The sequence below is a fragment of the Aptenodytes forsteri genome, unplaced genomic scaffold (genome assembly GCF_000699145.1).
Source record: "Aptenodytes forsteri isolate BGI_AS27 unplaced genomic scaffold, ASM69914v1 Scaffold51, whole genome shotgun sequence".
Classification (NCBI taxonomy): domain Eukaryota; kingdom Metazoa; phylum Chordata; class Aves; order Sphenisciformes; family Spheniscidae; genus Aptenodytes; species Aptenodytes forsteri.
Window position 1 is genome coordinate 4,177,814 of NW_008795495.1, and position 11,628 is coordinate 4,189,441.

An 11,628-nucleotide genomic window follows, 5' to 3' on the forward strand; every position below is an offset into this window, starting at 1 on the left:
AATTTTAAATGATGGAATAATCATTACATCCAGTGAGTATATGTAAAAAAAAAAAAAAAAGTTTAAAGCGTATTAAATTGCTGAAGCAGAGCTTTTCCATACTGTGAAACTCTGATGCCAGTACCTTGACTTACAAAGCCTTCGAATGGCAGGGCTGTGCGTAGCTTATGAATTAAGTAACTTTGTGTACCTTTCCCTTTGGCTTCCAGCTGAAGGGAGCAAGTGCTCAAGAGGGCACATTCTTTTGTTGTTGATAGCATTCCGCCTTAACGAGAAGGAATTTCTTGCCTATTGTTTATGAAGTGGAAAGAGATCACAAGTTGTATAATCTCTCTCTATATCATTGGATTTATTATTAATATTTTTTTTTAACCTTGCTCTTGCTAATTGGTTGATCTGCAGCAGGTGCAGCGGGTGGGTGCTGTAATACACTGCACCTACATTTTGTAATATGTTGGTGTGAGCTGGGGGGGTGGGGGGGTGGAGAGGAAGGGGAGGAACGCAAAGGAGAGAAAACCCCCCAAGTAAGGAAGCAGCAGAGCTGAATACGATTTGGTTTCTGTCTCTCTGGAGCTTTGCTCAGCAACCAAACCGAGACTCCAGGTGCAGCATTCCCTCATCGGTCTGTGAGCACAGAAACAGTGCGTCCCTTCTCTTCTTCCTCCCCTGCCGAGAGTTTCTGGGTGGTGAATGTCAGTAGCTGGAGTTATTTTTAAAGGCAAGAGGTGAGGCTTGTCGTGCAAAGCTAGGAAGAGGGCGTTTGTTTGCTGAGCAGAGCTGACATCAAAGTGGAGATTGCTGCCTACTGGCTCGCCGCTGCCTTATGCCAGGTAATCGTTAACGTACCCTCAGTCACCGAGATCGCAAACCAGCCTGTCTGTGTGCATGAGGAACGACCTGTGTTTATGATCCAGAAGATTGCTTTTTCAGTATTATTTCCGTGAGCTGGACTTTGACATTTAGAGGCTCACACTAATCATCTTGCAAAACCTGCTTAGTCCTTTTAACTAAGCAACTGCTTTCTACTTCTCTTCGCAGGATAATATTAATGTTTTTCTGAAAGCGTGCGAAAATATTGGACTGAAAGAAGCTCAGCTTTTTCACCCAGGAGATCTTCAGGATTTGTCCAATCGAGTTACAGTCAAGTGAGTTTTGTGGTTTTGTTTTTTCCCTCCCCTTCTCCTTTTAAGCTGTTTCACAGTCATTTTTTTTTTTTTTTTTTTAATTGTTTGCCTATGGAAAATTCTCCTTTTAATCTGGTACGAGCAGTTCTGAATACTGTGGTGAGGGCTTAAGCACTGTTAAGGCTGGTAGATAAGATTTGCGCAAATTTAATTTAGAAAATGAAGTAGTATTATGCCTTACAAGCAAACTAATTGTTAATGAATATTTACAGCGTTTAATATATGAGACGGAAGCTGTTCAGGTTATTTTAAACTTCGAGCAAAATTAACTGTTAAATGCTATTGAAAGCATCACTTCCCTTTATGCTTTGACATTACCGGTGTAGAATCTGAAAGGCTGAGGTGGTACTTCTGATACTTACCTGAATGGCTCTGAGGACCTGGTACGGTGTTCCTAAAGGACCGCAGGTCTTGCCACTCTGCATTTTAATCAGGTGTTTGTCACCGAATGTCACATCTCCTGTCAAGGGGGGGGGGGGTGTGTGTGTCAGCGTGTGAGTAGAAACCAAGTACTGAATTGCACAAAGGGTAATTGTCATGTTTACAGAGAAGAGAGTTTTCCTGTGAAATAGCAGTGGTTTGGTTCTGAAATACAGTTAGTGGATTCTCAAATTTCAGGACTGCTGTATATCCTAACATGAGTTTTATTACTAGTTTCTGAGAGATTCAGGTGGAGCTTTAATATGTAGATGCTTAACAGGTGTTTTAAGATAAATGTGTCGTGGAAAAATATCGTCTTGCGGCATCTTGCTTTGTTACAGTATTAGCTGTTTTTACTGTGTTGGTGCAAAGGGTGAGTTTATTGTTGAGTCTCAAAAAAAAAAAAAAAAAAGAAAAGCTTTAGCTCGTTTTGCTGGAAACCTGTCAGGTTAAATGTTAAGAATGGATTCCTGTCTTAAATTACCAGTTTTATCAAAGAGGAATAGGCAGTAATCCTTCTGTAAATACAAGGAAAAAAAAATACTCTGAAATGACACACGACTGCTTTAATTAGAAAGAAATCTCTTCTGGGTGGATCGGGTGGTAGCATGTTGACATACACTCTGCCTGCTTTCAGAATGAAAGTTCGTACCGTTTCGAGGTCTGATACTTGAGATGGCAATGTGTTTTCCAATCTTTTGACTCACACCCGAAACATAATTTCTCACTAATGTGATGTTTAGGGACTTGGTGCCTTTCCAGGGCGCTGGTATTCTCCCCGCTGGTTCCTACGTCATACGGAAAGCTGGAGGGTTGGTAACCTCTGTCACACTTTAGTTATCCACAAAACCCTTGCTAAAGTTACTTTGGTGGAGGTTTGCTCCAAGGGTATAGCTGGGAAGGGTTGGAGGCTGCCAGGAGCTGGTCTTCAGCAGCGTCAATAGCGACAAGCTGAAACCCCGTAGAGGTCGAGTTAGCAAACTGTTGTGCAAGGTATGTTGTCTGACTCGTCCCTACGTTAACCGCAGTGCCTAGGTGAGGTCAGCCATGAAATTCATCCAGTGGGTCTGTAACTGGGGTTTTTTGGGGTCCTTTCAGCTCCACCGGTTCCCTTTCTGGCTCCGAAAGCTGAGAGTAAGGCTGGAATTTGAAGTCGTCATAAGGCAAGGGGGGTTTTACATCACACCTACTCGGCAATGGATTAATCAGTGTTTTTCAAAACCCCAGATTTAACTGTTGAGTACTTCTTATGGACAAGGAGTCTGGGTTAAAGTTGAGAGAGTTGCCAGCAGTATAGCCGTGCTCTTTTAATTTGTTTCAATGTAAGTTTGATTTTCCACACGTTACGTATCATATGACAGTCCCAGAGTGTGTGTAAAATGCTTACAGAGTAACTCAGAACTTCTGTATCTGAGCACGCTGTGAAGTGGTAACCTAACTATGCTAGCACATTTTGACATGTTTAGGAGTTTGAGGAGGGATGGGAGGGAAGTTTTTTATTCCAAGAAATGAAGGAAATAAGTTGTATGAAGATAACTCTCTCCATTGAAAAGTTAATTTTGCATCACTTGATTACCCAGAGGGCAAGCTGCTCTTCAGAGGGTTTCCAGAGACAGTCATTTGTGTGTCAGGAGAGAAATTGTGTCTGATCAGGAACTTCATCTGATCTTTTTTTATTATTATTATTTAATAGAAATTACTTACTTCATACATTCAAGCTGAATTGCAAATTTCTTCAGAACTTGTAGGATGCCAGGCCTCAGAAAAGGGATACTGTTTCATGTCTTGCTTTCGCATTATCCTCTGTTAACCTTGGACTCAGCATTAAAAGTAAATAATTTCTTGTCACAAAGGGGGAAAACTTTTTTTTTTTACATGCTGATTTTTATAAAAGATTGCATTTCATTTTTGGCTTCCTAACATTCCTAAGCAAATTCATTTTGCTGCCATCACCTGAGGCTAATGGCCCACATCTTAAACCAGCTGCGATAGGTTGTACAGGATAACATTAACATGTGCCTCAAGCAGTGTATATTTTGACACCTCGGCAGCATTGCTGCGTTCTGGTGTTGCACCACCGTTAGCGTGTGCTTTTTATCTACCCAAAATAGATTAAATAAACTGATGCTTAAACAGTCAGCTTTTCAGGCTGGGATGGCTGAGAACAGCGCGCTGGTAGGATACATGTAGGTACCGCTGGGCGTAAGAAAATGCCTGATTTTCCTTGTATGCGGAAAATAGATAAGAGGAAGGTACCATTGAAAGGGTGGGTCTGCTTCTGTTGCTAAGAAGGACATGAGAGTTGTCATCTTATGTCAGAGCAAAACCAGTCTCTGACACTGGCTGGGAGGTTGCATCTCTGTCCCTGCCACACTTGGCCTTCTGTAGACTTGTCTAATTGCTCCGATGCCTCTGGTGCTGGGAAGGTCCTGCAGGAGGAACGCCTCCCCTGTGAGGATGATGAAGAGGTGTTCCCTCTGTTCCTCCTGTCTCTGCTGCCTGGCAGTTGCGTGTGGTATGTCCTCCTTCTTGCCTCGTGGGAAGTCATACGCGCTCAGGCCGTTGGCATCTCAGACCGCTGTCCTGTCCCACCTGGGCAGGCTCCCTTCCCAGCAGGAAAAGTTATTTTCTCCTCGTACCTCGTTTCTGAGTGTGCTTGCTGCCTTTCACTGTACCTTTACAGATAGCACTCTTTCTGTCTCATCAACAATAATGTCAAGCCATTAAGAAATACCAAACTCTTTATTTGTACAAGGTGTAATGTTCTTGTGTCACCTGAGTTAAGGAAAAGACCCTCTGTTACTCATGGCTTGCCAGAAGCTATACTAAGAAATAGTCTTCCTGTCTGGTAATGAGGTTGCAACTTTCACTTGTATTTTGTTTTTTTTATTGCAACTGAGATGATGCACGGGCATAATGTGAAACCCTTTTCTGTAATTACTACTAGTATCTGGGACAGGAGAGGCAAGAATCCTCTTAAATATCCAGACTCTCGGTTCCAGGTGATTATTCTTTTTTGCAAAGAAAAAGCTCCTTAAAATTTTATTGTTTAGAAGTTTGTGTGAAGAGGGTTGGTTAAAATTACTGGTTGCTGTTCAAAACCTTGCAAACTTTATGCTTTGCCAGATCAGCAATGAGATTAGTTGTCAGGTGATGTGGAAAAACGAACTGGCATGGATGGTTTCTTTTCTGCCAATGAAAATGGGAGTGTGGATTAATGTCTGAGACTTATAGTTCAGTCTTTCTGTAAATCTGCAGAAGTTATTGCTCAATGGTATAGTACAGTAATGTCATGTGTTCCAATAAAGATTATCCAGATGGATTTATTCCTCACATACCGTGTCCTGCAGTCACGTGCATATCTTCTTGTTTCATGGCTAGTTATTCGTGTAAATGCGTGTGTCCCTCTTCAATTCTTTCATTATATTTGATTTTTTTTTTAGCCTAGGATTTTTTTTTTTAATATACTAATGCAAGGTTGTCTTTATTTCATTTGTGGGTTTTTGGGGGTTTTTTTGTTTGTTTGGTTTTGGGTTTTTTTTAGTTCTATCAAAGTAAGAATGTAATACGAGCTGAGCGAGACTCAGTTGTCAGCACAGTTACTATTTAAAAATGTTAAGCACTTCCTTACCCAGCTCTTTAGAGGTGACACACCCAGTTGTTCCCAGCTGTGGAAGGGTTCTTAGTAAAATCATGCCATGGAGTTAAAAGTGAGAGTTTCAATTCACATGGAATCTGTTATCTCAATTATCAGTTTTAAAGGAGGCAGCCTGAACAATCAGACTGATGTCATAATTAAAATTTGTCTTGTCTTTCAAGCAAATTAATTGTTCTATCTGAAAAAAATTCTAATTCTGTAAAATGAGGTATCCACGTAAAGAATCTCATTAAACACTAATAGTAAATCCAAACAATGGTAGGTTAATAGATGAAAACATTAAACCAAGCAAAAAATAATGAAACAATTCACTGCCTTAATCTGAAACAGCAGACTTTTTTTAAAGTTGCCATAAGCCTCTGAGTCCTGATGAAGTTTTACTACATTAATTTCATTCTTCAATAAAATATTAAATTAAAATATTTGGCTTCTATTAATATTATTACTACAGGGTTTTATTTAGAGTAGGTCTTGAGTGAAACTCAGAAATTGTCTCCAAAGATAGCTGGAAGTATCTCAGCACCTTGCAAAGCTTGGTATTTGGATAAGGCCTTCAACTTCTTGCTGCGCTGTACTTTTTCTTGTATTCGTTATCAATCCTGTACACTAAATGAAGTGTAAATCTTATGAAGCAAACAGAAAACCCTGTCAGAGAAGTCTTTCTGAAGTGGGATTGAGCGCATACATAAGATGAAGTGATGGAGCTCTCAATCTAGCCTTGGCATTTCTATCTTCTGGGTAATTTAAACTTATCAATGTAATGCTCCTTTAGCTCAATTATTTTTCATAATTTCCTAAAGCAAAAAACAACCCTAGAAAAATTTGAATGCTGTGCTTTCTGTAGCATAAAGCTCTATATAACTAGAGCCAACTGGAGAGAAGTAACAACTGTATCTGTCATGTTCATCCTTGTGTTCAAGCATTTCAGAAGCTGAATTTTTGAGACAGGCTCTCCTATTTCAGTTCAGAGAGAATACTTTCTGAATTTAAAATACCATAAAAAAGTTGTTCGGAGATTAGATGCGTTTAAAGTAAAGCTTGATAAAATGGAACAGTTGCTAAGTAATGTGGCCGTAAGCGTATGTTCTGCCGCTCTTCATCCATCGGGAGCAGGATACGTTTCATGGGGTTTTCTCATGATTAAATAAGAATGAACGATTATAGCGATCGTACCAACATAAACTATTTTAAACATATGTACAGAATTACTGTCTGCTATATCCCAACTATTGTCCCTTACTAAGCACCCATCTCCTTTTAGGGGCTCTTGGAAAAGGAAGCCTTCTAGCACCAGGTTAAGCCAAACACAAAGCATCCTCTAGTACCTACCTTCTTTATCCTGTCATTCAGATTACAGTACCACCGGCACCTCCTTTCAGTGATGAAACTGCCTCACTTGTCTTTTTGGGTGCAGCCACTAAATGTGCAGATATAATAGGGTTCCTGAAAATAGCAGTGGAACAGTAGCAGAGAGGGGTTGAATGCAGATGTAGCTTCTTCCAGTGCTACGTTCAGTCCTTTAGCAACTTCCCGTTCTTCATGTGGTAGGAAAATAACTGTAGCCTTTAGTTGCTAATTAGAAAAGAGGGGTTTTTTTTGGTTTTGTTTTTTTTTTTTTAACTTAAGTTGATGGTTTCTCATGACTTTCATGTTCTTCCTGTCTAGTCCTGGGGAATGTGCCGGGTTTCCTGTTTCCTGCTCAGGATGCTTTCTTCTGCAGGGTCAGAAGACAAAGTGAAATTTCTGTTCTATGTGATGAAAGTTGCCACTGCCAAATAGATCACTGAAAAAGGCAATCTGCGTAGGAACCACTGACAAGATGGTCTTTTTGACTGGAGGATTGTTGTCAGCGCTCTTAGAAATTTGATTTTTGGAGAGCTTTAATTGTGAAAGCAGTACCACATTTCAGTCTTTGGAGGAATTTTTTATGGTTGCTTTGCCAGTAATGCTCAGCTCTTTGAACTGTCTGGCATGTGACTTACCTGGAAGCTTGGGGTATAATGATGAGATACTCTTTTGGGACTTGTATCCCATTTTGTGCTTCAAGAAGAACTGCCATATTTTGTTCAAAGGAGGCAGAGTCAAATACCCTGAAAATGGAGACTTAAAAAAAAGAAAAAAAAGGCAAGTCAATTTGTGGACAGGTAGGTCAGAACTGGTGTTTGCTGTTGATAATACTGAATTCATACTTAGGTCTTCTTCCGTATCTAATGTATTTGCAGAGTTACTATATCCTCTTGAAATCTTTTTTTTCTCAAGAATTTCATGCTTATAATAAGAGTGCGTGATGGAGCTGAACCTGAGTTTGCTGTGGTGATTTTTTTCCAAGAAACACACATTTTAATGATTTGAAAAACCTAGTTCTAATTTGGCTTCAAAAAAAAAGAAAAAACAAAACACACAACACAAAACCACCCTTTCCTGCCTTTTTATTTTGTGTAGAATAGAAAGTTGTGGACTGGATGAAAGCCAAATGCTTCAGTGCAAGAAGCGCGATAGTAGTTAGCCCAAAACTTATGCCAGTGTGAGGTCTCCAGCTTATACCTGTGTGACTGAAGAGTCAATCACCCCACAGGCTTGGGCATAAACGTCTAAGAAACTATCTTTGAATTCAAGTTGAGACGAAAGGAATAAAAGACAGCATTTTGTATGTCTTGAAAGCTGAAATGCAAACCATTTAACCAAAATTTAAATAGAACAATGAATGCTGCTTTTTTTTTTCCTTTTCTTATATTCAGGGAAATAACATTTCTTACACATGTGGTTGTAATAGGCTTTTATTGTGGTAACTGAGTTTCCTAATGACACTTCCCTTGAAATGGAAAAGTGCAGCACCCTCACTTCAGAGTGACTCTAGAAATGTTCCTATGACTTTGTAAGTGTGGAAATTTTCTTTTTGCTATGGGCATTTTCATAGAAATGGGTAATATTTACAGCACCTAATCTTCCTTGGCAAAGCCATAGTCTAAATATTGAAATTGCTGTATTTATTTTGTTTAGGATTTAACTAATTTCAAGATCATGCATGTCGCACGTTTAACTTTTATTCATACTGATGACAGTTGCACAGAGGTAAAGACAATGAAAATAGAGTGTATTTTATCAGTGTCGTGAAACTGTTGTGCTTAGTGTAAAATATTCACGCTCCTGTCATTAATTTGCATAAGCTTTAAATCATTCCCGTAAAACCATTGTAGGCAATAAAATATGTTGCAGACTTTGGACCACACCTGCAAGAAATTGACGTTCAACTCTTCGGTGTAAAGTCTGTAAAGTGTTGGGTGTGGTACTATTTAATCTTTCTACTTTATCTGTGAAGTTTCTGGTCATTAAGAGAAATATTTGAGATGGTTCATTTTTTCTGTTGAGTAATCTAACAATAATTTACACTTCCTTTATGGGATTATACTCTTGATAGTGTTTGATTTTTACCATTTGTCTATTTTGTGAGATGATTCTGCTGTAAGAATGAAACACTTCTGGAGTTGTATACCTGTACCTACAAGTATACAGGAGGAGTCTGAACAGAGTTGGAAAAAAAAGACATTAGTTGTGTTGTATCGTGAGCAATTCAGGTATCTCTAGTGACACAGGTCTATAGCCTTATACTGGAATTTAAATAGTTATGCTACAAAACTGAATGATTTGCCAAAGGAGGTTACAGTAGCTTTCTGCTGAAAGGTGTTGTTTTGTTCAAAGTTCTCATTTTTGATCCCATTACATTTTAAAAGTATCTCTGGAATAACTTTTGGGGGGGTACAAAACCATTACTATTAAAAGCCTTTGCAATACTTTTTCAATGCTCTTTTGCTTTGTGTTAAGAGAAATGTCTCTAACCTTTTAGGATTACCACAGGAATCCACCTAAACCTGAGGCACCTGTATTCATTTTAAGCATTCACATCAATCCCCTAACATCCCAGGATTAAATGCAGTTTATAAAACAATGCAGTAGAGAGAGGAAAGCAATTTGGATGAGTAGCAGTGAGTTACAAAAGAAGGTAAAGAGAAAACCTGCATTTTTTGGTGGTGATTTTTTTTTTCATACAAAAAAGATGCTTGTGTCTGAGGTTGGAAGTTGAAGGACTTCTAAAAAGAATAAGCTTGTGTTAATATCAATTATACAGAACATGTATGCAAGTTCACTATCTTACTATTTTTAATTGTATTTTACCACTAAATTGCTGAAGTTCAGTTAGCTTTTCTGTAGAGAGACAACTCAATAGGAAGAGCTCCTATATTTTAATACTGGGGGGAAGCTGACTTCTTGAAGTTTTCCATGGATACAGGAGTTTGTTAATCACACTCTGTAAATAGGGAAAGTAAAGCTGAACAGTGTGTTGACAGTTCTGGCTATTTTTAATTGTATTTTACCACTAAATTGCTGAAGTTCAGTTAGCTTTTCTGTAGAGAGACAACTCAATAGGAAGAGCTCCTATATTTTAATACTGGGGGGAAGCTGACTTCTTGAAGTTTTCCATGGATACAGGAGTTTGTTAATCACACTCTGTAAATAGGGAAAGTAAAGCTGAACAGTGTGTTGACAGTTCTGGATCCTACTTCATACAAAACCCTAATTTTGGCTATTTCTATTCTGAGCTGTGATTAATACTATTGTTACACCGCTTTCAGAGATTTCAACTCTAATTTTATTACTGCTTAATTGGAGCACTCATAGTATCCTTCAAAGTAGCATTAACAGGTTTTCTGCTGTGAGTACTACAGAACGTAATTGGTAATGCAATAACAAATTCAAATATTTTTATAAAGCGCATGTCAAGAGGGTTGCAGGGTTGTTTTCGTCTTGTCACTGAAACCAGTTAAATGAAATCATGACTTGCCACATGGTTAGAAGTCAAGAAGAGTCGGGGCGAGGGGGGAAATGAAGAGTGCTAGATAGCAGCCAAGCTTAACCACATTTCAAAGGCATGATCTTTTCATGTTTCTTTTAAATGATAGAGATCTGTTGTCTTTAAGAAACAAAAGAAAAAACCCAACAACAACAAAGGAAAACCCAACCGGAGAACTCTTCTCCAGGCTGAACGAGCTGGATGATCAAGCTCAGGATCTCTAACCCAGACCATCCTGGTGGCCTCCACTCAACTTGCTCCAGTTTACCAGTGTCTTTCCTGTACTTGGGGGGCACCAAACTGGAGGGTGCAGCACATGGTGTAACAAGCGCTGAGGAAAGAGGGGATGATCAGGTCTATCAGCCTTCTGGCCACGCTCCATTTCGTACAGCCCCAGGTGCTGTTGGTCGACGTTGCCGGCGTCTGCTGCTAGCTGGCATTCAGCCCAACAAGACCCCCAGGCCCAGCTCCCCACCCCGCTCTGCCCTCGCAGGGGTTATGTCCATCCCGGGGTCAGGACTTGGACTTTGTCCTCTTTGAATGTCATGAGGTTCCTGCAGAGCCAGTCCTCCCGGCAGCCCTGCCCTCCAGCGTATCGACTGCGCCCTCCCCGCGCTCCCATCTGCTCAGGAAGGGAGCGCGGTTTCAGAAACTGACTCAGAAAGAAAAATTCTGAAAGCTGCTGTGGCTGATTGCTGGGACTAGAGTAAGAAGGTTGACTAATGTGGATGATATTTCCTCTTTCCTTTCCCTTCTAGAAAAACCGTCCTGCAAATGTAAACATGTACACACCTTTGAACCCAGTGTGTACAGATATGCATCAACTGACGTGGATTCCAATGCGTTATATGATAAAATATTTAACTGGGGCGGGGAAAGGGAGGCTAAGTTCAAAATACTTCTGCTTTTGCAAAGGCTATTAAATTACAGACAGCCACTTGTGCCCTGGGAATAAATGCTGAAATATGCTTGTCAGATTTATGGTGCAGTAATGTATTCTTTTTAACTCTGTGACCTGATGTTTGTAAGCTGCTCTCAGCTGTGATCGTTTTCTGGGGTGAGGGATGTACTTGGTAAAGCACTAGCTAAAAATGCCCGAGTTAACAGAAGGCACAGTATATTTATGTATGGTTTGACTTGAAGATGCAATGTATTTTCATCACAGATCTGTGCAGTTAGGGCATTACTGCACAATTCCACAAACTAATCCTAATCTGTCCAAATTTACCAGTGTCAACTACTCTAGTAAACAGCTTTGAATAGTAATTTGCAGGTTAATTTTTCAGAAACTGTGGGGTTTTTTATGTATGAAATAGAAGAAAAACTTGGGTTACTTAAGTGAAAACAGGAAAATCGGAACAATTCCAATTTCGTATATAAAATGATGAGTTCTGGAACAGCTCATAGTGCTCAGGCCTGAGGTAACGGGATTAGGAGTTTTTATGAGAGGTTTTTGAAGGCATCTATTCAGTGTTCATTACCAGTCCAAGAAAAAAGAAAACAAAACCAACAACAAA

The 11,628-nt window shown here is 39.6% G+C and overlaps 1 protein-coding gene across 3 annotated transcripts in view; it reads left to right on the plus strand.

Annotated features, from left to right (window-relative positions):
* Window positions 1-759: 759 nt before the first annotated feature.
* LMO7 (LIM domain 7) overlaps window positions 760-11,628 on the plus strand; it is a 76,409-nt gene continuing 65,540 nt past the window's right edge. For 2 of the 3 annotated variants that reach the window (XM_009281725.1, XM_019472694.1), the window contains exon 1: window positions 857-1,145. The gene's annotated coding sequence lies outside the window, so the exon portion shown is untranslated. Of the gene's footprint in view, window positions 831-856; window positions 1,146-11,628 lie in introns of those variants that run through there. The other variant, XM_019472693.1, reaches the window with a different exon arrangement.